Source organism: Lemur catta, chromosome 6 (genome assembly GCF_020740605.2).
Source record: "Lemur catta isolate mLemCat1 chromosome 6, mLemCat1.pri, whole genome shotgun sequence".
In the NCBI taxonomy this organism is placed as follows: Eukaryota; Metazoa; Chordata; class Mammalia; order Primates; family Lemuridae; genus Lemur; species Lemur catta.
The window spans coordinates 75,615,837-75,638,869 of NC_059133.1; the positions used below are offsets into that span (position 1 = coordinate 75,615,837).

The window sequence follows — 23,033 nt, forward strand, 5'->3', positions numbered from 1 at the left end:
CATCCTCCTGGTTCTCAAACAACTAATGTACAATGTTCCTTTAAAACCACCTCAGTTGCTCTCAGGGAGAGGAAAGCATGCACATTATAAATAAAAACAGCTCCTCCTAGCTGATGCCAGGGTTAGAGACATGGTACTAAGGGAGGTCTGCAACATAAGGCAACCACAATTATTTTTAGCAGCATAGTGGCTAGGGATAGAGAGGTGCACATTGCAATCTCAGTGTAAGTGCCCCCACCTTTGGGAATCCTTCCTGACCCCCACAAGCCGGCTTAGGTGCCCCCAGAGAACCCTGAGCACCTGTCTGTCAGATCACACTCTTCTGGAACCCAAACCAGGTCTTCATGAAATAAATAAACTTGAACCCTTAACGACCATGTTACAGAATTCACTTTTAGTACTAGCTATGCGACCTGTGTCAGTTTTGTCATTTGAAAATGGGAATAAGAGTACCTATCTCAGTTTCCTTGTTTGTAAAAAAGATAATATAACAGTAGGACCCACCTCAGAGTAGTTGTAAGGATTCGAAATGTTCTTATAAATATGAAAGTAGCCAATAAATACCAACTACTCTCGTTATTGCCACCCTTTCAAGTCTTACGCATGTCAGTTGTCCTCTTATTTGTGCTTGTTATATGTTCACCAGTTAGACAGACAGCAAGCCCTTGTGTGTGATGGAGGAAAAACTCACAAGCTTTGACATCAGACAGGAATGGGATAGAACCCAGGCTCTGCTACACATTTCACTGATTAAAAAGGTATATCTTTTCACATTTCAGCATCTCCAACACTGGAATGTATCTTGCAATTAGTGGTGGCTTAGAGTCATGTGCAATAGGGTATCTCTGTTTATCTTGGGCAAGTTATTTAATTTCTGTAAAACTGACAATATTACCTGCCTCTCTCAGAGTTATTGTAAAGCATAAATAACATAATCATACAAACCCCTAACACCACCGAATTTTGTACTTTTATGGGTCCAATGTCTTGTGTATAGGAGAATAAATATTTATATATATTTAATAGAGCAACCCACTGGCCATGCAAATTTTAAAATAGTGCCTGAATCTATTTTAGGTTAACATGTGTGAGTGTGCAGACATCCCAGCAGGAGCTGCTTATAGAAAATATCTGGGACTTTAAGTACAGGAACTCTCAGCAGGGACAAAGCATGGGCATCCAGAGCCCTTTGCAGGGACCTGCAAGCTGCTTCAAACACCCCACCCAGAGCCCGGGCGGCCCAGCTCCCACCGGGGCCGTTTGCTAGCGTTCGGCTCTCTCTGCTGAGGCCGAGCTCAGGTGCAAAGTTTGTACGGTGCAGCCTAGAAATACGTACAAAGGTGCTTTTTACAAATTCAGTTACAACTCTTGGCACGTAATATTAACAGTTTTGAGCACTTACTTCATTATGCGCCACTAAACCCTTCACAATAACCCATTTTTCTGAGGTCCAGCATTTAAGTCACACCCTAGCTGCCTGGTTCCGAAGCCTGTGTCCTGAACTACTATATCCTGACTCGCAGGGAGGTTACGCAACAGCAGCTTAGGAAGGAGGCGAAGCTCTCCCACGCTTCAAGGTCTCACCTTCAAAACAGCCAAACAGCATCCTCCCTGGGCAGTGTGTCAGACCCTCCTACCACAGGTGAATGGGTGGGGGACGTAGAAGAATGAGGCCCTTCTGTGCGAGTGAGTGAGTGTTTCAGGGGGGTCCAAGCCCAACTGGAACTGCCTCTTTTCCAGGACTCGGGCCAGTCCTATCCGGCATTTTTTATTTGACCTTTTCTCATTTCTCTTGTTCTTGATTTATTTCCTACATCTCCAGGCAACACCCCACAGATCACTTCTGGTTCTTTCCTTTTCTTGATAGGCTTTCTTCATCCTTTTTTTTTTTTTCTTTTTAATTCTGGTTTTTCAAAAGTTTCCCTCCTAACAACAGTTATTTCTCTCTGCACAGTACACCCTTCCTGGCCAACGAACTCGTCTTTATTCATCCTTTGCAGACATGAGTCACAATGAAAAGTCAGAATTGCAGATTCCTCATCTGAACTATACAAAAGGTAATCTTCCCAACTCTGGCATGCCAAGGACATAGGCACATGTGCAGGCATGTTCCAAAGATGGAGAAGCAGGAGGACGACGTGCACAAAGTTAAAACTTTTTGCTCCTTGCACTCTCAGATCAACCAAGACTCTAAGGGTCACACTGAGAAAGATCATCCAAGTCACAAGTTCCAGAAGAAACAGTGCACATATCAGAGCGTCTCACCTTTAGCCTTTCCCCTAGGGCAGAATCACTCCGCTACATTAATTTCCTTCTCATCTGAGGAAACTTTGAAATCTTTTTATTTTATGCCATCTCCTGTTTCAACCCAGTACCATAAACTAGCTGGCAGATCATCTACTGCACATTGAATGACCAAATCACACATCCCTTCAAGATGGGTGTTTTTATACAGAACCCATCACCATGGCAGCTTGAGTCTGTTCAGTTTCTGAATAAGGAACAGTGACCTATTTATTTTTCCACTACACTCATAATGGAAACAGGTTAGTAACATCTTCCAGGACTTGGCAGCACAGAGCTCCCAGGTGGCAATGCAGATGTAGGCAAAGGATACCAGGGACTGGGGGGATTTGCTGAGAAGCAAAGTCCAGTGGTCAGAACACACACACCCCATCACATTCTTCGCCCCCACTAGGGCCTAAGCATTGGGCTTCCCACCTGCAGTCCCTGCAACACTCTGATACTGTCAAGATGATGGAAGAGCAGAACCCACTGCCTCCTTCACTTACTAGAAGACAGAAAATGCAGAAGGAGAGCCATGTTAACTTTTGCAGATATGAAAATCTGCAGTTGAGAAAGAGATTATGTATGGCCTCATTTACTCATCCCATTTACACCACAAACCATGCCAGACAGTTTCAGACATTTGCTCAGTGCAAATGGCTTTTGGAAATGCCAGAAAACTGATTCACTTTTTTCAAAGCATATTGACTTATCCTTTGGCAATTTAACTCCTAAATCATTATCCTCAACCATGACTACAATATCATATCAGGTAATTTGGGAACCTCAGCAGAAGCTATAATCTCCTATATTTGCCCTCCATCCCCTGAAAGGTTCTAGGTTTGACAGTTTGTGTGCTTTACTCTGTTGTGGTGATCCATCAGTTCTATAAATTCAACGTAAGTTGAACAACTGCATTATGTACTGCATGTTTAGACAAATATTCTTAATATGCAGTAATTCATGTTTGGGGAAAATTACTCAGTTATGGGTCAGCTATTTCACAAATAGAGAAGCTAAGCCCTGCTACACCATAATCAAGTGTGAATATTATGTAAGGATCTCATAAACTTCCAAGAAGCTGGAGATGTCTGTTTAATAGTTAAGAAAGGGGTTATGAAATCTTCTTTCAGTTTTGCCAAAGGATCCAAACTTTCTAACTTTGCAGATAAAGGGACTTACCATGTGCTGGGCTTTTGGTGCTACCTATTGTTTTGTTTCTTTTTCAAGGGGTCAGATTCTTCGGGACAGTATAGTGGATGCTATATTGCTGCACCCAGACCCTCTTTTCAGGGCTGGTGCATCCAACCCCAGCTGCTCATGGCTCACAGGGAAGGTCCTCAGCCAGCTGCAGGACCTCACTCAAAGTGATGCCCCCTGCAGAGGTGGCCAGCTGCCAACAACTGGTGATGGAGGCATATGAAGGTCCAGCTCCTTGCCTCAACTGGGGACAACTCTGGAGGGCCCTCCCAAGCACCCCAAAAAAGCAGCTGGGGCCTCAGTTGCAACAGCATCTGCCAGTCAGCATCTCCTCTGCCCCACCTTGCCTTCTTCCTTCCTTACAGGTGTATCTCCTGAGAACTTGTCCCCCAAATCCTTCAGCACCCAACTCCTGGTCTCAGGGCCTGCTTCTAGTGAACCTAATTTAAGACAGGCAGCAATTACCTAAGGAGAGCATTATCTTCTAACTTGTACTGAGGAAGTCACAGGCTCCTGCAGAGGTCCTAGAAAGGCTGATAACTGTCTTTGAAAATACTTGTCATACAGCCATTCAGTTTAAAAAACTACGAATCTTTGATAACCAGCTCAGATCACTTTCCAAACACTCACCCAGCCCGGTCAGCAGGGACAGGAGCTAAATCCCACACAGGAGCACTACAAGTCCACAGGTAAGGGCAGCGAGACCTAGCAAGGGTAGCGATTGGCATGTCACATCATGTGGCATTGTTGCCACCAGAGCAAAGGAGGCCAGAGTTGGGGTTCCCAACCTTAACCATCAGGGTGCGGCCATCCACACAACACATACTTGCTTTCTAACCTCGAATCCTAGCAATTCCTCATTCTAAAACTACCCAGAGAGGACAGTTCACACCCAAGTATGAAACTGAGTACTGAACACTTTCTTCACAACATTCCAAACTTGTATTAATAACAACAGGGAACAATTCCTGGAGCTGATGGAGTATTCATGACTTTGTGTTTTTACTGCATCCTCAAGAAAGCAGATGGCAGACAGGCCAGGGCAGGAATCAGGAGCTATTGCCACTGTCTGCCTGTACTGTCTTGCCTTGGGGGCAGCACCATCTTCCAGAAGACCCCAGGGAACTGCCTAGTACCCATACAGCTTCCAGTCTAGCTTATGGCACGGGGACGGCATTACAGCTGTCACAGGATTGGAATTCCGAGCAAAAGCAGGTGCTTGTGCAGTGTCTGTATCTTATTACCAGAGGTTTGGGTTCAGAATGTCAAAAAATGTAGATAATGTATTTCATATGAAAACTCAACTCAAAAATCACATTGCTGCTTAATGTTTTACTGCATTTCACACATTATCTCTTGACCCTTAAAGCCCTTCTTATAAGAGCTGGGCTGGCATTATTATATCAGTCATATAACTGGTTAAGTGACTTGCCCAGTATCATGCAGCCAATCGACGTAGGGGTCAGATTGCCACATTATTGGTTCAGGGTTCTTTCCTATAAAAATCTGCCGATTTGCAATTCGTCTATACATTTCTTGAGGCTTCTGTACAAAGCTCCTAAAACATGGTTCCCTCCTCCTTTTTTTTTTTTTTTATTGTACAATGTAGCACTTTTTAAAGTTTATTTTTAATTGTTATGGGTATATAGTAGTTGTATATATTTATAGGGTACATGTGAGGTTTTGATACAGACACTATGTGAATTAATCAAATCAGGGTAACTGGGGTATCCATCACCTCAGGCATTGATCATTTCTTTGCACTAGGAACATTCCAGTTCTACTCTTCTATTTTAAAGTATAACCTATTGTTGATTGTAGTCACTTTGTTGTGCTATCAAATATTGTTCATTCTATCTAACTACCTGACTTCCACCTTCATATTACAGATTGGTATTTCCTAGGCACAAGGTCCTGACAAATCCCTGTCAAAGGTTTCTCTCTCTCTCTCTCTCTCTCTCTCTTTTTCAATGACCCTAAACAATCCAGACCCTCTGCTGATGCACACCACAACTTCTGAAGTGCAGAGGAGAGGCTAAGGGGATCAAATATGACTTCCCACGGTCAACGTCTCTGACTAGTCTGGTTCCTTTTAGGCATGTGCACCGAAGGAGGAGCACAGAAGGAAAAGCTTTAAACAGCTCACCTATTTCTTAGGCATAGCAATGGTTCCTAGGAAAGCCTTCTATTTCTGGTCAATAGGTTTCACCTACTGTTACTTGAGGCACTTGGAGCATTTTACTTTCGCCAAGTTGGCATTTTGTTTCTGCAATGCAAAAATGCTTGGACTGAAGAGATCAGATGGGGATTTTCGGGCTTTCAGGAACACAAGCATCTCTCCACCTCAGGTAGTTGCATTACAGCCTGTGGGAGTGCTAATGAGAGCTAATTACTCTATTTACTCCATCAGCCAACCAGCCAGCAACAAGAAGTGCCTGGTAAAACTGGCTGGGTTCTCATATGTACTACCCGGGCTTTGTTTCAAAGGGCTGCTGCCAGAATGATTTGGAGGGATCAGCACAGGGCTGCCCAACTGGATTGCTATCTCAGGATCACAAAGTGTACTCTTTAGACCTTTGTACCCTGCCAATTAATAGTCAGTCTGTACCAATTTTATTTGTCCATCCTCTCCTCACCATTTTCACTGTCACCACCTCTGCCCCCAAATGTCCACTTCTGCTGCAAATTAAGAAATCAAGCAACAGGCTTGGGATTTTAGGAAAATAATCTCCTACTAACCATTAAAACTGAATGTGGCATTTTATTAACACAATGCCCTGCACTCGCTTTGCAATAGTGACAAGACTTGCCCAACAGTTCACTCACTCTGACCCTTGAACTCTAGATATCAAGGGAACCTAGAAATCATGTAAATTCCATGTACACTGACACTTAACTGTATCCATGTTGTAGGTGAAGCATATACACATGGCATCAATTATACTAAAACTCTAATTTATATAATTTTACATAAATTATATAAAAAAGTTGTTCCCATCCTCATCTATTTCTACCAAAGGGGGACAAATGGAAAAAATATAGGGCAAGGGATCTAAAATTCCCAGAATAGGAGCAAGAATGTTAGTTATTAACCCAATAAAGCCCCATCCACATTAACATAACCTTTCCCATATTCCAATACTAAGTTGATTTATTGTTGAAAATACAAGCATGGCTTCAGGAACAAAAAAACAGGAAGGTCCAAGACAGAGTTTAAAGAAGATTCCCAAAGGGCGTCTACCTTTAACTCCATAGAAAAAAGACGGCATTGCATTATAATATAATTCTAAGTTAGAGCATTTATAGTAATTACTACTTGTAATTACTTGGCTCAGCTTAGTAAAATGGAAAGGCTTGAATAAACATACAATATAAGTTAAATGGCAAGACAACTTCATGTTGCAATTCTTTAGGCAAAAATGATTTAATAATATTATGCAGATCTTTTAATGTGGGTAAGAAGGTCTGGCATAAGGACCAATCCTAACCTAACTTTTAAATGACATGAACAATGAAAATGTACTTAGCAACTTTTCTCCTCTGAATTATTTAGCAACTTTGTCTTTTCTCATAATTTTCTATAGTCTTCTTTTTTTTTAAGGCTGCTCTGTTACCTGAATGTTTATGAAGCAAGGACAAGTAACAACTCCACGAATGATGCCAAAAATCTCAACTATGTGTACAAGAATGACTGGGTTTTTGCCCTTCAAGAGAGCTGTCTGTGTTTTTTACATGAACGCATAGACAAAACATGTTTTATTCTGCCTGTGAGGACAGTCCTCAGCTGGGGATTCATCACGAAATTCTAAGCAGGATTTCAGTAAAGCAGATGACTTACCCACAACAGAAAAGAAAATCTACTGAACTGAAAAATACGGTGAGAAGAAGTGTTCCTGGCATTTAAATATAAGTAACATTTACTAAACTTTCCCAAGTCCAAGCAGATTTACCAGCAATTCTGAAATTTTTAAACAAAAAAAGAACAGTAGCATTTTCAGCTTTGAGACTAGGACACAGTCATTACTGAGCTCCTGCAAGGAATGAGCCAGGAACTGTGCTCGGTATCTTGCATATATGACCTCAATCTTTCTAATACAGTCATCCCTCAGGATCCATCCATGGGGAACTGGTTCCAGGATACCCCAACACCACCGCCACCAAAATCCACACATGCGCAAGTCCCCTGTGTAAAATGGCGTAGAATTTGCATATAACCTACACACACCCTCACATCCTCTTACACTTTACATCGTCTCTGGATTACTTATAACACCTATGTTGATACAATGTAAATGCTACACAGTTATTACACTGTATTTTCTATTTGTATTTTTTTTATTGTTAGATTGTTACTTTTTATGTTTGTTTGTTTGTTTTAACATTTTCCATCTGCTTTGGTTGAATCCACAGATGCGGAACCCACAGATATGGGGGGTTTACTGTATTCCTACAAGGCAGACGCTGTCATTTCCATTTTACAGATGAGAAAACCAGGACTCAGGCTGGGTAAGTAACAAAGTCACAATGCTAAGATGCCACTATGCTGGGGTTCTCTCCAAGATGTATGTGACTCCAAAATCTAAAACAGTTGGTGCCACCCTCTGCCTACTATAGCACCACCAAGAAATTACAGCCAGCAACTTCACTGATGGAATTGTTTCATAAGTAGAGTGGATCAGCCCTGGAGTCAGAAGCTCTAGATTTTAATGATGCTTCTATTGAGTAGTGGTTTCCTCCAAATTAATAGAGATGAAAACAGTATTTAATCTCATAATGTTGAGGTGAGAAGCATCTATAAAAGCCCGGTGAAAGGGCTTTGCAAAACAGCTGAGTGCTAGGTAAGTACTAGTTGCTACCTCCCTCCTTCAAGCTATGCTTAGTGCAACTGGTGAGCTGTAGGGCTCTGGGCTCCTATGAGTCCACTCACAGGGCAGGGAGGAAGAGCCTGGATGAAGCTGAGCAGAGCCCAGAGCCTCAGAGAGCAAAACTGAAGGGGTGATAATTAGATGGGACTTGGCCACAGTCTTTGCGCTCTTTACCTTCTCACGTACTGAACAAATACCTAACACAACTCTGTGCTGGGCAGAGCTACCTTTGGCTCAGCAAGCTGCAGGTCCCAGTTACTCGGCCACTTCAGGAATCTATGGAAGCCCCCTGTCTTCAGGAAGCTCATTTCTACACTAAGGGAAAGGAAATTAAAAACCAAAGCAAACAAACAAGTATTGGTCCAGCAAGAGCCTCATCTTTTCTCATCAACCTTCCCTATTTTTTCTCTCTCTCTCTCTCTCACAAACAGATGTGAAAGTTTTTTCCATGATATGTAGTGGGTGCCCATAAGCACTTGAGGCCCATGTATCCTCATTAGGAAACTCTGTGGTAGCCCACTTTGGAACATAATTTTAAACACTGATTATTCAGAATAGTGACTTCCAGAGCAGAAAGGGTTAATATAAACAGAGGAAAGGTGAAAACCCCAGGTGGAAAAGAAAAATCAATAAATTAGACCACATAAAAATTTTAAACCTCTATATCACTAAAAACAAAATTAAAAGACAATCCAAATAAATCAGAAAAAAAAACTAGGTGAAAATATTTGCAACAACTATGATAGAGGATTAATAAGTGAAATACATGAACTAGAGTTTATGGCAAATGAGAAAAATACTAATTCTCAATAAATAAAATGGGCAGAGTACATGAACAGTTTGATAAATAAGAAATACAGCCAGCGGTCATATAAACATGTTTGATCTCACTAATAGCAAATATATAAAAAAAGAAAAAATAACTTTTCTTCTAAAAAGTTATCAAATATTATTAAAAAGAGAACATCACTCTGCTAATGGGAGCAAAAATTAGTAGAAGCTTTTGGGCAACTGATAACAACACTGATCAAAACGTCCACACACATACAAACTCTTTGGTTTTACTTCTGGTCGTCCATTGTAAGGATGGGAACGACCTCCAATACAGGAAACAGCTGACTGCACAGATGCTCATTAAAATTGAAAATAGGCTATATGCTTCACCATGGGATTAAATAAATCATGAAATAGTCCCCACAGATGGAATATTTTTACAGTCCTTAGAAATATCTACAGATATTTTTGCAGTATGAGTAAATACAAATAAAACAATGTTCAGTTAAAAAAAAACCAAAAACAAAAAACAGTGAGACACTGGCCAGACACAGTGGCTCACACCTATAATCCTAGCACTTTGGGAGGCCAAGGCAGGAGGAGGCTTGAGCCCAGTGGCTTGAGGTTGCAGGGAGGTACGATGAAACCACTGGACTATAGCCCAGGTGACAAGGTGAGACCCTGTCTCAAAAAAAAAAAAAAAATAGTGGGACATAAATTTACATACACTCAGAATATTTCAACTATGGAAAAAATATATGAATAGAAAACGTAGAAGGAAACATACCAAAGGTAGGTAGTTATACCTTCATGTGGGAAGATTACTGATGACTTTGTCTTTTTAACTGTGTATATTTTTCCTATACTACTTAAATCTTCTATAAGGTATTTTTATAATTACAAAAAAATTGAAATAACAATTTCAAGTGTAAATCCACACTACACAATAGGTGGAAATCCAACAGTTCTCCACCCCACTCCCACAGACAGGCAGGTAAGGCCGTAAGTGAGGGGAAAACGGCTTTGTTTTAAAGCTAGGCTAGAAACAACAGGAGGCTTCTTGATGTGAAAACAAAAACTTCTCCTGTCCCACGCATCGAAATGTATTTTGGGATTTCACTAACCAAAACATTTTCCATCAGAGGACATAAACCCCAAAATTATCTCCACAAAGCAAACTAGCTAGGCAAGCAGGAAGTTTACTAGGAACACCCTAAAAACTAATAATTGTTTTTACAGCTCTGATAAATCCATGCCAGCTCAGGGCAGTACACAGTGTAACATAAACAATCTCCAGTGAGTCTGTCACCACTTCTGAACAGGAGAGCATGAGATCCTCACATCAGTCTTTCCACTGGGGAGAACCACAGATGCTGCAGAAATGAAGTCTTTTGAGGTTCGCCTTTCAAGGGCTGATTTTGTAGTCTTTGAGGTGGCTTTCTCAGAGTAACAGCTAGCTATGCCAAATTCTTTGCATTCATTATGTCGTTTCATCTTCACAACCCTCCCTACAATGCAGGGTTTTCTCAACCTCAGCACTATTGACATTTTGGGCCAGATAATTTTTGTGGGGGAAGGCAGGGGTACTGTCCTGTGCATCGTAGGATAGTTAGCCACATCCCTGGACTCTACTCACCAAATGCTAGTGGCATTCACACCTCCAGGTGGTGACAAAAAATGTCCCCTGACATTGCCAAATGACTCCTACAGGTCAAAATCACCTCAGTCAAAACCACTGCTACAGGCCGGGCACGGTGGCTCAGGCCTGTAATCCTAGCACTCTGGGAGGCCAAGGTGGGAGGGATCGCTTGAGCTCAGGAGTTCAAGACCAGCCTGAGCAAGATCTTGGTTTAATGCTGTCACCATCTTGACAATCTTAATAATTTTAACTTTGAACTTGTGAAATGAGATCTGATTGGACAATGGATCCCTCATGTGAACAGAGAGCTGCATAATACACATGGCCAACATCCCTGGCCGCCCCATTCACACAGTGTTTGCAATGCCCTGTGAGCACAGACTGCCAGTGAACTCCCCACACATGGGAGTTCAGCAAGACTCTAAGCCAAGAGCAAGGTAAGTGTGTTAGAAATGCAACTGAGTGAGTGAGTGCTCACAGCTCCAAGAAGTTATGCCTTCCATTTGAACCAGAACTTGCTTTGCACATAAAAATGTCTAAGAAACACTAATGACCAAGGAATCCTATCATATCCTCTTACTCATGTCACTTCCCTGTATTAGCTAACCACTTCTGCTAAAAATGACACCATAGAAGAAAAAAGACAGGACAACTCATAGTTTCTTCTTTCAGTACTTTCTTACCCATCTGTAAGTCAAAGGTATGGTGTTGCTACAACGTGTGCATGCCAAGAAGTGAAATAAAAGTAGATAAGTTAGTTTTGTGCAGTGTTCCTACTGTTTTAGTACAAACAATATACATATATGCATGTACAAACTACAAAATACAAATGGTGGGATTTCAGCAATTCTGCATACAAGTTCTATGCTCTTATATTTGCATTTAAAACCAGCATGCACAAAACAAAGATGAACAGTAAAATTCATGCCGATAATTGCCATTTTAATTTTTAAAATTTAATTTCTACATTTAATTCATGCTATAATTTTAATTTTTCTTCACTTAGAATGACATTAATTTGCAAATAAACACAAGTCAAGAGAGAAAGACTGTAGAAGAAAAGAAAAAGCATTATCTTTTAGTACCTTTAACGCATTTTTTTGCTGCTTTTTGAATAAGTAGTCACAGATTTTCATTTTGCACTGGGCTCCTCAAATTATGTAGCTGGCTCTGCTGAGAGCCACTGAATTCAAGAATATTACACCTATCTAAACATCTACAGACTTGGACAAGCCTTTACTGACATCTTTCAAAGCAACCCCCAAAAGACCCACCAATGGACTGATGAGGTGGTGATTTTTAGTATGACACTCTTAATTACTGCATCTCTTCCATCTTTTTCTCCCATCCCCTGATATCATTACCACAAGGAACCTGCTGAAATGCCACAGGCTGAAAACGCCACAACCCAATGTCTTTTCAGCTAAAGATCTTTCTAGAAATAATGAAACTGAAGACTAAAGACAACCTTTCAGGTGCAGCATTTAATCCCAGGCCTCTCTGCTGGACAACTCCTTTCCACAGAGGATCTCCCGGTGCCTCAGCGGTTCTGTTTTAACCAAACCCTGGCTGTGGCTCCAGAACCAGGTTGTTCTCACCACTCAGTGCTCAGGGTTCCCCAGGAAGTTGGTCTGTGAACCATTAAGTCTGGTTGCCTAAAAATTCCTCCTTCAAATACAGTCAAGTTTTCCTTTGTCTAATTTCATTCTCCTGGTCTTTTTTTTGTGTGTGTGTGTCACTACTTTCCACTTCAGTAAATTAACTTCCTGCCTAGAGACACATCCTGGCAAATGTGTCAGTTTGTATTGTTTAGATGAGAGACTTCTGTCATTCCTCAAATTTCTCCTGCATAATAATCCCCAGAGCCAGCCTCTCAGGAGCCTGAGTTAACTGTCTGTGCATTTCTTTTCACTGCTTCCTGCTCTACAGAAAAGTGCAGACTGCCTGCAGTGAACTCACTCAACTCTCACCCCTTCAGATCACATCTTCTTTCCATTTCTTATTCCATCCCAGCTGAGGATGGGTTCTTATGGAACTCAAGGCTAACCCACCACCTTCCCCCGGATTTTTAGTCTATCCCTGTCCTTCTCCCCTAGACCTTGCACTCACTCCTTCCTGCCCTTCGATTCTCTAACATCATCCTCTCCACCTGCACCCTCCTCAAATCCAAGCGATCGACCACCTCTCTCAGGTCAATTCCTTGAAAGGATGAACTCACTGGGCCACCTGCCGCTCATTCCCTCTCATGTAGCCCTCAATTTTTTGCACTTTAGATTCCACCTCTGCAGTGCTACTAAAACTGCTCTCTCCAAGTTCACAAACTGACCTGGCAGCTGGACCAGGGGCTGCCTCTCACACCCACCCTTGGGATGAGTCACTGCACTGGATGGCAGGGACAGTCCACTCATGTCAGTCCACTCATGTCACTTCCCTTGGCCACATTTCTCCTCCACTTCTCTATGTCTTTTAATAACTTTTCTTCTGCCTGACCATTTCTAAATGTTGAGAGTTCCCCGGAGACTGTGTGCTTGCTTCTCTTTTTGTTCTACATGCTCTTGTTTGGAGACTTCATCTATCCTCACTCTTTATGTAACTGCCCTATGGGGATGATCCAGAAATCTAGGATTTTGGTTAAACTCCAAATCTAAATTTCTAAATTCTTGCCAAACATATTTATGTGGATAATACTAACAGTTCTTAATGGCTTTGAATGTGCCAAGTACACCAGAGGCAGGACTATGAAGTGGTTGAAGATACTGCCCCTGAAGCTGTACCTGCCTGAGTTTAAATCCCAAGTCCAACAAACACAATCTGTGTGACCTTGGGAAAGTTGCTTAGCCTCTCTGTGCCTTAGAGTTCTCACCTGTAATATGCAAATAATCTAAGTTAAAGTATGTAAGGTACTTAGAATAGCGCTCCATACATAACCAGTGCTGTTACCTATTATTGTTGTTGTTTTATTCTCCTAGTAACCTGATGAGACAGTTGTTATTATTTTATCCATTTACACAATGAGAAAACTAAGTAGGTTGTCATGGTCACGATGGAATCTCACACCGCATATGTTCAAAACTTAACTTATATTTCCCATTAAAATTCAACTATCACATAGCCAGGCAAGGTGGTACATACCTGTAGTCCCAGCTACTAAGGAGGTTGAGGCAGAAAGATCGCATGAGCCCAAGAGTTTGAGACTGCAGCGCACTATGTTTGTGCCTGTTAATAGCCGCTGCACTCCCCAGCCTGGAAGCACAGCAAGACCCTGTCTCTAAAAAAAGTTTTTTTTTTAATTCAACTTAAGCATGTGGGCCATTCTTGATTTATGGTCTTCCACCCTCCCCTTCCCCCTGCCACATACACTCCCTGGTAACACTCAACATTATTTCCAGAGTCATCTTTATAAAATAATAGTTCTCTCACTTCTTCTCACCTTAAAAAAATATCCCATTTTAAAGTATAATCTTGTCACTCTCCCTAAAAGCCCTCTAAGAACTGGCCCCAATATAGCTTATCTCTTTTAACAATATTGATCTATCTTTTCTCTAAATCTAATCTCACTATAGTCTACACTTGGCTCCAAACCCAAGTATACTCATCTCCCCCCACTGCCTCTTCAAAACCCGCTACCCACCCTTCAAGGCCCATTCAAATCCCACCCCCTCTAGTGGGACCTTGTTAAACTCAATCTCTTCCTTTACTCTGGTGACTAGACTAGTTCATAGTATGATCTTCCCCCAAAAGGCCCAACAAATGGATGTTGTTTTATATTTCAAGAGTAATGTAAAATAGACAATACTATAAAAAAAAAAAAAGCCCCTTCATCCTCCCACCATCCTAATCCCAACCCTCATAAGTCACCCATTTAGCAGTTCTCCCTGCACTGACAAATGTAAACCATATGCATGTGCTTTGTTCTTTTCTTAATATATATATTAGACATCTGTACAAGTCAGTATATTCTTTTCAATCTTTTTAACAGCTAACTAGTACTCTAATCTGCTTTTTATTATGCTTATGTGTAAGGCATGCCATCCCTTTTCTGCCCACCGCCCCCCCCGGATATGAATACTCTTAAGGGTGAAGATGATGTTGTGTTTGTTCTTACATCTCCGAGAAGACTTTGTTCCAAGGCTCAGAATTGCTTAACCAAATGTTCAATGAAATAATAACAATATCTGTCACCAATCCAGTGCATGCTGTGTGCCAGGAAAACAGCTGTTAGTGTTTTACCAGCATAGTTAATCCTCATCACTACCTAATTATTCCCATCTCACCGAAGACTTAACCAAAATCACACGGCTGATAACAACAAGGGATTCTAATCCACATTTGTCTGATTCTGAAGCCCACACTCTCCATCCTTATGCTGCAGCTGATAAAGTTTTCACAAGGGCACCCTTTGCTTTCTCAGTCAAAGGTGGAGAACAGAAGAGTTCCAAGCATCCTGGTTTGGGGCAGGCGGGATGAGGACAAGAGACAGGAGTTGAAATGGATGAGTAGACGGAGGGAAGTGATTGCAGCTGTAAAGCTCATCTACCACTCAGCCATCTCACCTGTGCTTACTGAGAACCTTCCAGGAGACACAGGTGAATTCTTGCCTCCCTCCTTGAGGCTCCCTACTACACTCTCCTCCAACCACCATTTGTTTAAAATCCACTATGTATGTGCCAAAATATGCCATTATTAGTTCTGTTAATAATTTCTAATCCTCGCAAAAATTCTGTGACACAAATATCAGTACTGCCATTTTACAGATGGGAAAACTGAGACCCAGAGAGGTTTCATTACTTGCCAATATTAGACTGTAATCGACAGCAAAGTTAGGGCTCATGGATCTGTGTGGCTCCAGAGTCCTACCCTTCTTTCCTCATACAGAATAATGCCTTTTAATTCTTGCAGAAAAGATGAACTATGATTTTTTAAAATTTAGAGTCAGTTAAGATCATATTTGGCTGCAAGACATCCAACTTCTGTGGTTTAACCAAATTTTATTTTTACTTTATGTTTCTCACATAAAGCCAAGAAATGGGAGGACAAGGTCTGGTACAGCAGTTCCAAAATGCCGTCAGCTTCCCTGCCTCCTTCTAACTTTCTACACGGTCCCCCTTAACCTTCCAGTTTCTTGTCTGTGGTCACAAGATGGCTGGTCCACTTTCTCCAGGGAGAAAGAAGCAGTTCACAGAGCAGAAGGCCTACCAGGCAAGCTCAGAGAGGCTGTCCAGCTACTTACATCTCACTGGCCGGGACTATGGCACTCGGACTCCCCCCAGCTGCAAGGGATTGGGGAAATCAAGCACTTTTAACTGGCCAAGGTGGTAAATTAAACAAAATGGGTTCAGCTGTAGAGAAGTAGCAGGTGGGACGGATATTGGGTGATGTGGCGTGCAAGTCGTCCTTGAGCATTCAAGTACTACTCTGAGTGGAGAAAAACAATATGAGAAACTTAATTGTGTGCTTAGTTGCTTTCCCGGCTGTGTAAAGTCACATATTGATGGAAGTGGAGGATGGAAGAACCTGAAAAGTTTGACAAAAGCATCCAGGCAGCTGATCCAGAGGAAAAACACTGAGACCCAGGTGACTTCACACAAATGGTCCTGGCAGATTCACAAGTTCAACCAGAGTGCTTCCTCCGAGTTGTCACTGTTTCCTGTCCTCCCTTCTTACTTTCCAAGGTTAATTTAGAGGAGAACCTAACAGGCTCATTTGACTTTTCCATCATTCATAAGAAAAAATAGAGCGTGTCCAAATTCCAATTCAAACAAAATAAAATTCTCTACTATGTGTTGGTATAAGAATCAGTGTCTTTACAGAAAGATAATGGTTGTAGGGACATCATTTATGCAACTGCAGCCACACTGTCAAGTTATTAGATGAAGAAAGTAGGCCACAGAGTTTCATCCTTGTTTTTAACTGTCTTCCAAATAAAGTAAATACAATAAACTTTCCTCAAAAAACTCACACAGCTCTGTGGTGGTGAGATAACATCTGTGCAAAGTACCACAGGCGGAGAGAAGAGTGACAAAGTGCCAGCAACAGGGCCTCAGTGAGCTGGATCCTAGGCACAGAAACTGAAGATAACAGGCACATTTAGTGATCTGGTACTGTATTAGCTTCTGTGTATCACATTCATGCAGTGAAACAGTTCCTACTCTTCCCAATAGGCCTAGCTAGTTCTTTCCAAGAACCACCTTGCTTGCCTAAAGAATTTGGCCACTTCTTGAGAGTTCAACTTTTATGCTTTAAAAAAAAAAAAAAAAAGATAGCTACTTCTTTAGAAACAGAATTGCCACTAAAAACAGCCTCTTTTTAGTCTTTCTTTCACCAAGTGAAATTAAGTTTGCCCTGTTAACAAAGACACACACATACACACACACAAAAGAATGAGCACACCTGCTCTCCAGAACTTGCATTCTGTTTTTATGTCAAATGCTTGACTTCCCTAAATTAAAGGAGGTAAAAAATACCCAGACCTACTCTGGAGTCCAGAGGGTGTCCATAAAACCTAGAGTCAGCCCCAAACATTATAGCACTTGATCTTCCCCCTACATGGTCTATATCTGAGACATGACCCTTCGCCAGAATGACTGATGCTCAGTGCAATTTGAGTTTGTACAATTCCTTCGGTCATAGGCATTTTTAGTTGTACCACTGTACAGAAACCACTAAATGATCTTTCTATTCTGAATTCATTACACTTGCCAACGAAAACAAGGATGTTGCATGTGGTCCAGTCAAAATGTGAGTCATATCAAGTTCCTGGGAGACACATAACCAAAGATCACAAACTGTGACAACAAGCCCACCTGGACCAGAGTCCAAATCTACATTTCAGAAATAGAAATTCTTCAACAGGTATAGACGAGTACACATTTAACTCGAACTCTCCACTCTTCCCCAAAACTGACTAACAAGTGTGCAAGCTTAAAACTCTTGGAAGGTCTTTTTTTTTTTTTAATCTGAAATCCAGTTGTTCAGTGTTTTAGTTCCTTCAAAGTGGGAAAAAAAAAAGTAAAGAAACTCTCACCACTTGGCTTTTTGAAACATCATCTAACGCCAAACTATTAAGCATCAATAATTATTTGCATTTAAAATGAAGAGTGTAAAAGAAATAGAAGATTGTTTGTATTTTATAGCGTGGGTTAATTCACTTCAGTTTTTTAAAGCCACAAACTCCATTTTAATAAAGCATCAATATTTGCGGCGGTGATATATGTGACAAAAGCTGTAAGGGTTTTTTACTGGGAAGAAGGTTCTGACATGCACAGCAATGAATTTAAGAAACAAATGACAAAACACACCACAGATGCAGGGAACTACACAAGCCCCGAGCAGTTTTTGGACAGTGTCAGTTTTTAGACAATTTGATGGCTGATTTCATTGTGAAATTATCAACCTTTAGCTGAACGGAAATGCTAGCCAGGGGACAGACACTTTGTTCCCTTTAGTTCCAAACAACATCCTGTATTAAAATGTGATGGTAACCTTAAATAACTTTGAATCTCATATTTAAACCCATCTGTTCGACAAAAATAAAAACAATAATTATGGTTCCCTGAAAGATTTCACAAGTAGCTGCTCAACTGTGATTTTTTATTCTTAATTTCAGAACTAATACGACTTTCTAGGGAAATCTCTGGAAATGAAACTCATTATGCAATACTTCCTGCCTATGTTTTACCTTGAAGTGACATTTCTTTAATAAAGAATCAAGACACAGACCCAAACATGAATGGATATGTATTCATTAATTCACTCCTTCATTCACTGTTTTGAAAAGGTAATTCAAACCAGGCTAGAGACATGTAATAACATCTTTGTAAAGACAATGCTGACTGAGGTCTTCTTTCAGTTAAAAGTTTGACAATTGTGCTGTTTGGGATATAGGTACTTTTAAACATGGGAGATTAAAAAGCTCAAAAAGTTAATTTTAATGTAACAAATTATCAATATAATCTAAATTAACTTACAAAAATACAAATATTTCATGAATATGAAAAACAAGTTTTAAGAAAGGTCGGCTAATGGAGAGAAAAATGACCTTATCTCCTACTGGTACACTGACTGACAAAAATACTACATAAACAGTTAACTAACTCTTTCTAGATGAACTAGTTCCCAAAAAATGTCTATGATGCCTTTGAAACTAGGCACTATTGATCTGGAACTACACAGAGTGTCCTGGATTTCAAGTCAACATTTATCCAGTAAGGCCAGAGGACTCTAATTTTTAAAGTAGCCATTGGAAATATGATAGTTGTTGGTCGAAAAGAATTTAACCAAAACCTGATCCCACTTTTCTCAATAACTCAAACATCTTAAGTGTTGTTCTTTAAAAATATCATGTTTTACTATACCACATCTGCCTCATAAACATGGACCAAGAGAAATATTCATTCAAATTAAATATGTAAAATTACTACTATTAACCTGTGAATTAAATTTAAAGCTTTGATACATTCAAGTCCCTAAGCCAGAACTAGTTTCTTGGAAAGAAAGTCCAAATCTGAATCTGAGACATCAGGATAACATCCCAAAGATACTTTACTTAACTTTGGTTTTTGCAACTCCATCTTTTGGTATCTATCAGCTTAGGCTACAGCAAGCCTAGGAATTAGCCCACAGGAATTCCATATCTCTTTCTTACTGAAAAGTACACTGGAAAGTACAGTATGTTTTACTTACTTCCCATAGAACATAAAAAAGACTTGTTCACCATTATTGCAGCCATTTGCAATTTCTGTGTCTTAGTCCAAAACACAAACCAAAATTAAAATGTTCTGGTCTTTCCAGTAAAGCACATTCTCCCTTTTCAAAAAGCCTGCTCTTTAACCACCCTGTGTTAGTTAATTGTTTTCAGGAGGTAAGAACAATACAGACCCAGGTGTTAAATGAGCAACTGCAAAACAAAAACTTCTTTCTAGCACTGAAACCTAATTCTCATCTAGCTAGAAAGATAAATAACCCCATCTATAAAGTCCCCTACCACATATCCTGACTTGGGTTTATTATAAGTAATATTGTGGCTTCTTTCTTTCCCCATCTCCTGGAAATGCCCTTTCATTCAGGTCTGGGATGTGGATTTTGACTCACAATGAAGTCCACTGGCATTTCCTCCAGACCTGGCAACAGAAGGATCCTCACTGCAGAGAAGGAACTGAGAGGTGAAAGAAAGGGGGAACTTGACTCAGGCTTCTCAGCTCATACATTTTTTTTCTGTTCTCCTCCCCACCCCCCAAAAAGCCTTAACGCACTGATAAGCAAGAGTTCCGAATCAGTGTATGGAGTTACTTTTTTCCCCCAGAAAATCAATCACACCCAGTTAGTGACCTGGGCGCACACAAAATCCCCAAGCAGGAAAAAGAAAAGGGTTTGAAACAGGAAACAAACACAAATCAGAATTATATTCTTCCACTTCTCATCCTCCCAACAGTCAATTGCTCTCTCTAAATACCAAACGTGGACGTTTAAGTTCTCTTTCTGTTGCTCTCTGCAGTTCTTATGGAAAGCAAGGATTTGTTTTGGTCCCACATGTTGAAAACCTCACGTCCCTGTAATTAAGAGTTTGTATGCCACGCCTTCCACCACACTTCCCCGTGAAAACTCCCTTCTCCAAAAATCATCCCTGAAAACGCAACTACCAGCCCCTCAAGCAGCCACAGGAAACAGGTCTGAAGATTCCCGCAGCCTTCCTCACCTAACCCCTCCAGATCACTAAAGGGATCCTCGGTTAAAATGTAAGAGTGAATAAGAGTTGGCGTTTTAGAAGTGTGCCCCCAAGAGACCAGTTTTCCCAGAAGCTCATAATTAATACACCCCTATTGAATTTCTCACATCCTGACTGGACTATATAAAAGGATATTTGACGTTGCTATGAGAATAACGTCGATATTATTTTACTTGATATATAATAGGCCACGGAGGGGGGGCTTTTAATACATAGAACTTTTTTTCTTTCAAAGAGCATAATTTTCGAGTCGATGATTCATAAAATTTTTGTGGCATTTTAAAATCACCCTCCCAACACACACACACACACACACTCTCTGGTTGAGGGTCTCAAGTCTTATCGGAAGGCTGGGTCTGGGGGTCTCAGGACACAGACGAGACCTCACCTGCGCGATCCTCCTGGAGGTAGTTTTCGCATATAAGGTAGCTCGGAGCCCCAGGAGTTAAGCCCTACCCCTACCTACCTCCCCCCAAAAAGTGCCCGTTCCCACTGGGAAATGGGAGAGAGTTGGGAAAGGAAATCCACCCGGGGAAGAGGAGGAGCAGCTGCGACCACACAACGGTGCCACTACTCTCCCGTCACCGAGGGGAGCAAAACGCCCTTACCTGGGGGGTGGCGAGCCACCGGCGCTAGTTCCAAAAGTTCTGGTCCTCCCTCCCTCGGAGTTCAAAGCCCCAGCACTCGGGCCCCGCCGCGGGCTCTGCGCGCTCGGGTCCTCTCCGGCGCCTTCCCCACCCTGCCTGCCCTACACCATGGCAGGAATCCGGGCAGGCACCGCGCCGGGAGCTGACATCACTCCCAGTCCCAGGTACCTCCCCCTCCCACCGTCGCCTTCTCTCCTCCCTCCCTGCAGGAATTGGCCAAAGAGAGTTGGCGAGGGGGCGGGCTCGGCGGCGCCCGTGCGCCCGCGGATTGGGCCGCGCCAACGTCACTCACGGGAGTCAACTCATTTTATACATTCCTCGCTGAGCCGGCCTCGGGCTGGAAGTGGGTGTTGATGGAAAAAAAATGCTGCCTTTCCTGCTATCTCTGAAGAGAGCAGATAATGCGGTGGGAGAGAACCTAGCGGATCGGGTTTTTAAAACTTTTCCTGGCGTATTTACTCTATATTCCGGGTCAGAAATGAAACTAACTCCCCCGACCCCCCTTTTTAGTGGGAAACAATTGCCTCTGTGTCACCGGCAAGTCCGAGCCCCGCGGCGCGTGGTGAAGAAAATGGCTAGCTTTAAAGCCATGCAAATAAAGGAAACCACAGCTCACCCTTCTGCCCTTGCATCCTGGGACTGCTGGGTGTTCCCTTAGGCAGGGAATCGAGAACTTCAAACGCACGTGGGGAAGATTTGGAAGAGAATCCTAGAAACGGAGACCCAGCTCTGGATTGTTAACTGGTGGCGTTCGCAACCATGTGGCTGCTTTTGCTTTTAGGGATGAAAATCACACCACACAAGTTTCCCAGGCAAATAAAATGGAATCTCTGGAGCAAGAAAAATTACTATTTACCTTTTTAAAGACCTTAAGTCTGCTGTTTTAAGCACAACTGAAAGAGGGTGGGGGAGACCTCACAACTGAGTTCAACAAACCACATGAGAATAATGACTGTTGAATAGAACCAATTGCAGTGGTTGAGCTATCAATTAAAAATTAACTAACATTTACCCTTGACAGATATTTTGCTGTATAATCCTTTTGGCTGACAGAAGAGAAAGAGTCTCAGAAGATGGTTCTTTCAATTTCCCTGATATCTGATCCAAGGCAGAACTGAATGGTGAAAGCAGGTTTATTTATGAGATATAGGTAGCATATTATCTATCATCTTCTAGAAATACAATGAATTGATCATTAACTTTCTGTTGGTTTTTATTGTTTGCTTTTTGATTTATGACATGTCATACAATTCACTGTTCTGCCAAAAACTGTAGAGGGATGCACAGAGTTCAGCATTTTGTCTTGTTTAATCCTCACAACCATCCTGTAAATTGAGTGTTATTAGCCCGATTTTAACATAAGGAATCAAAGGCTCAAGTAAATTATTCCAGACCACCCCGAACTGGGATTGAAACCAAGGTCTATTTGACTCCAAAGCCATTTTTCTCTTTCTACATCCAAAGTATTGACTGTCCATGATCTACACTCTTTCAAACACCATAATGCTCCAAAAAACCCACAGGCTCGGGGCACTGTTCTCACAGACCTGCTTTATGTTATCACTGGTTACTTATCGCACCTACACTATTCCAAACTCCTAACTTGTATTTCTGACTCCAGTTTCCCCAGCTCTGTTTCTTTCTCTGCATCACTACCAGATGAGTTTTCTAAAACATTTGGCTTTGGCATCAACATCTTCCCTTCTAAATCAGGTCCCCTTTCCCCTGCAATGCTTAGCTAGCTATTTAAAACTTTTCCCAATCTAGCTATTTACCTTTCCCACCTTATCTCTCACTTCAGCCCTGGGAACCCCTCTGCTGTAGTCAAACAGGTCTACTCACAGATCTCTTGGCTCTCACCTCTCGGCCCAACTGGAATCCCCACTCTTCTGGGTGTT

At 41.6% G+C, this 23,033-nt stretch overlaps 1 protein-coding gene across 16 annotated transcripts in view; it reads right to left on the reverse strand.

The window, feature by feature from the left end:
• PPFIBP1 (PPFIA binding protein 1) overlaps positions 1-21,348 on the reverse strand; it is a 159,816-nt gene extending 138,468 nt beyond the window's left edge. For 10 of the 16 annotated variants that reach the window (XM_045554139.1, XM_045554144.1, XM_045554143.1 and 7 more), the window contains exon 1: positions 21,097-21,299. The gene's annotated coding sequence lies outside the window, so the exon portion shown is untranslated. Of the gene's footprint in view, positions 1-21,096 lie in introns of all 16 variants that reach the window. The other 6 variants (XM_045554128.1, XM_045554135.1, XM_045554129.1 and 3 more) reach the window with 2 other exon arrangements.
• Positions 21,349-23,033: the final 1,685 nt, after the last annotated feature.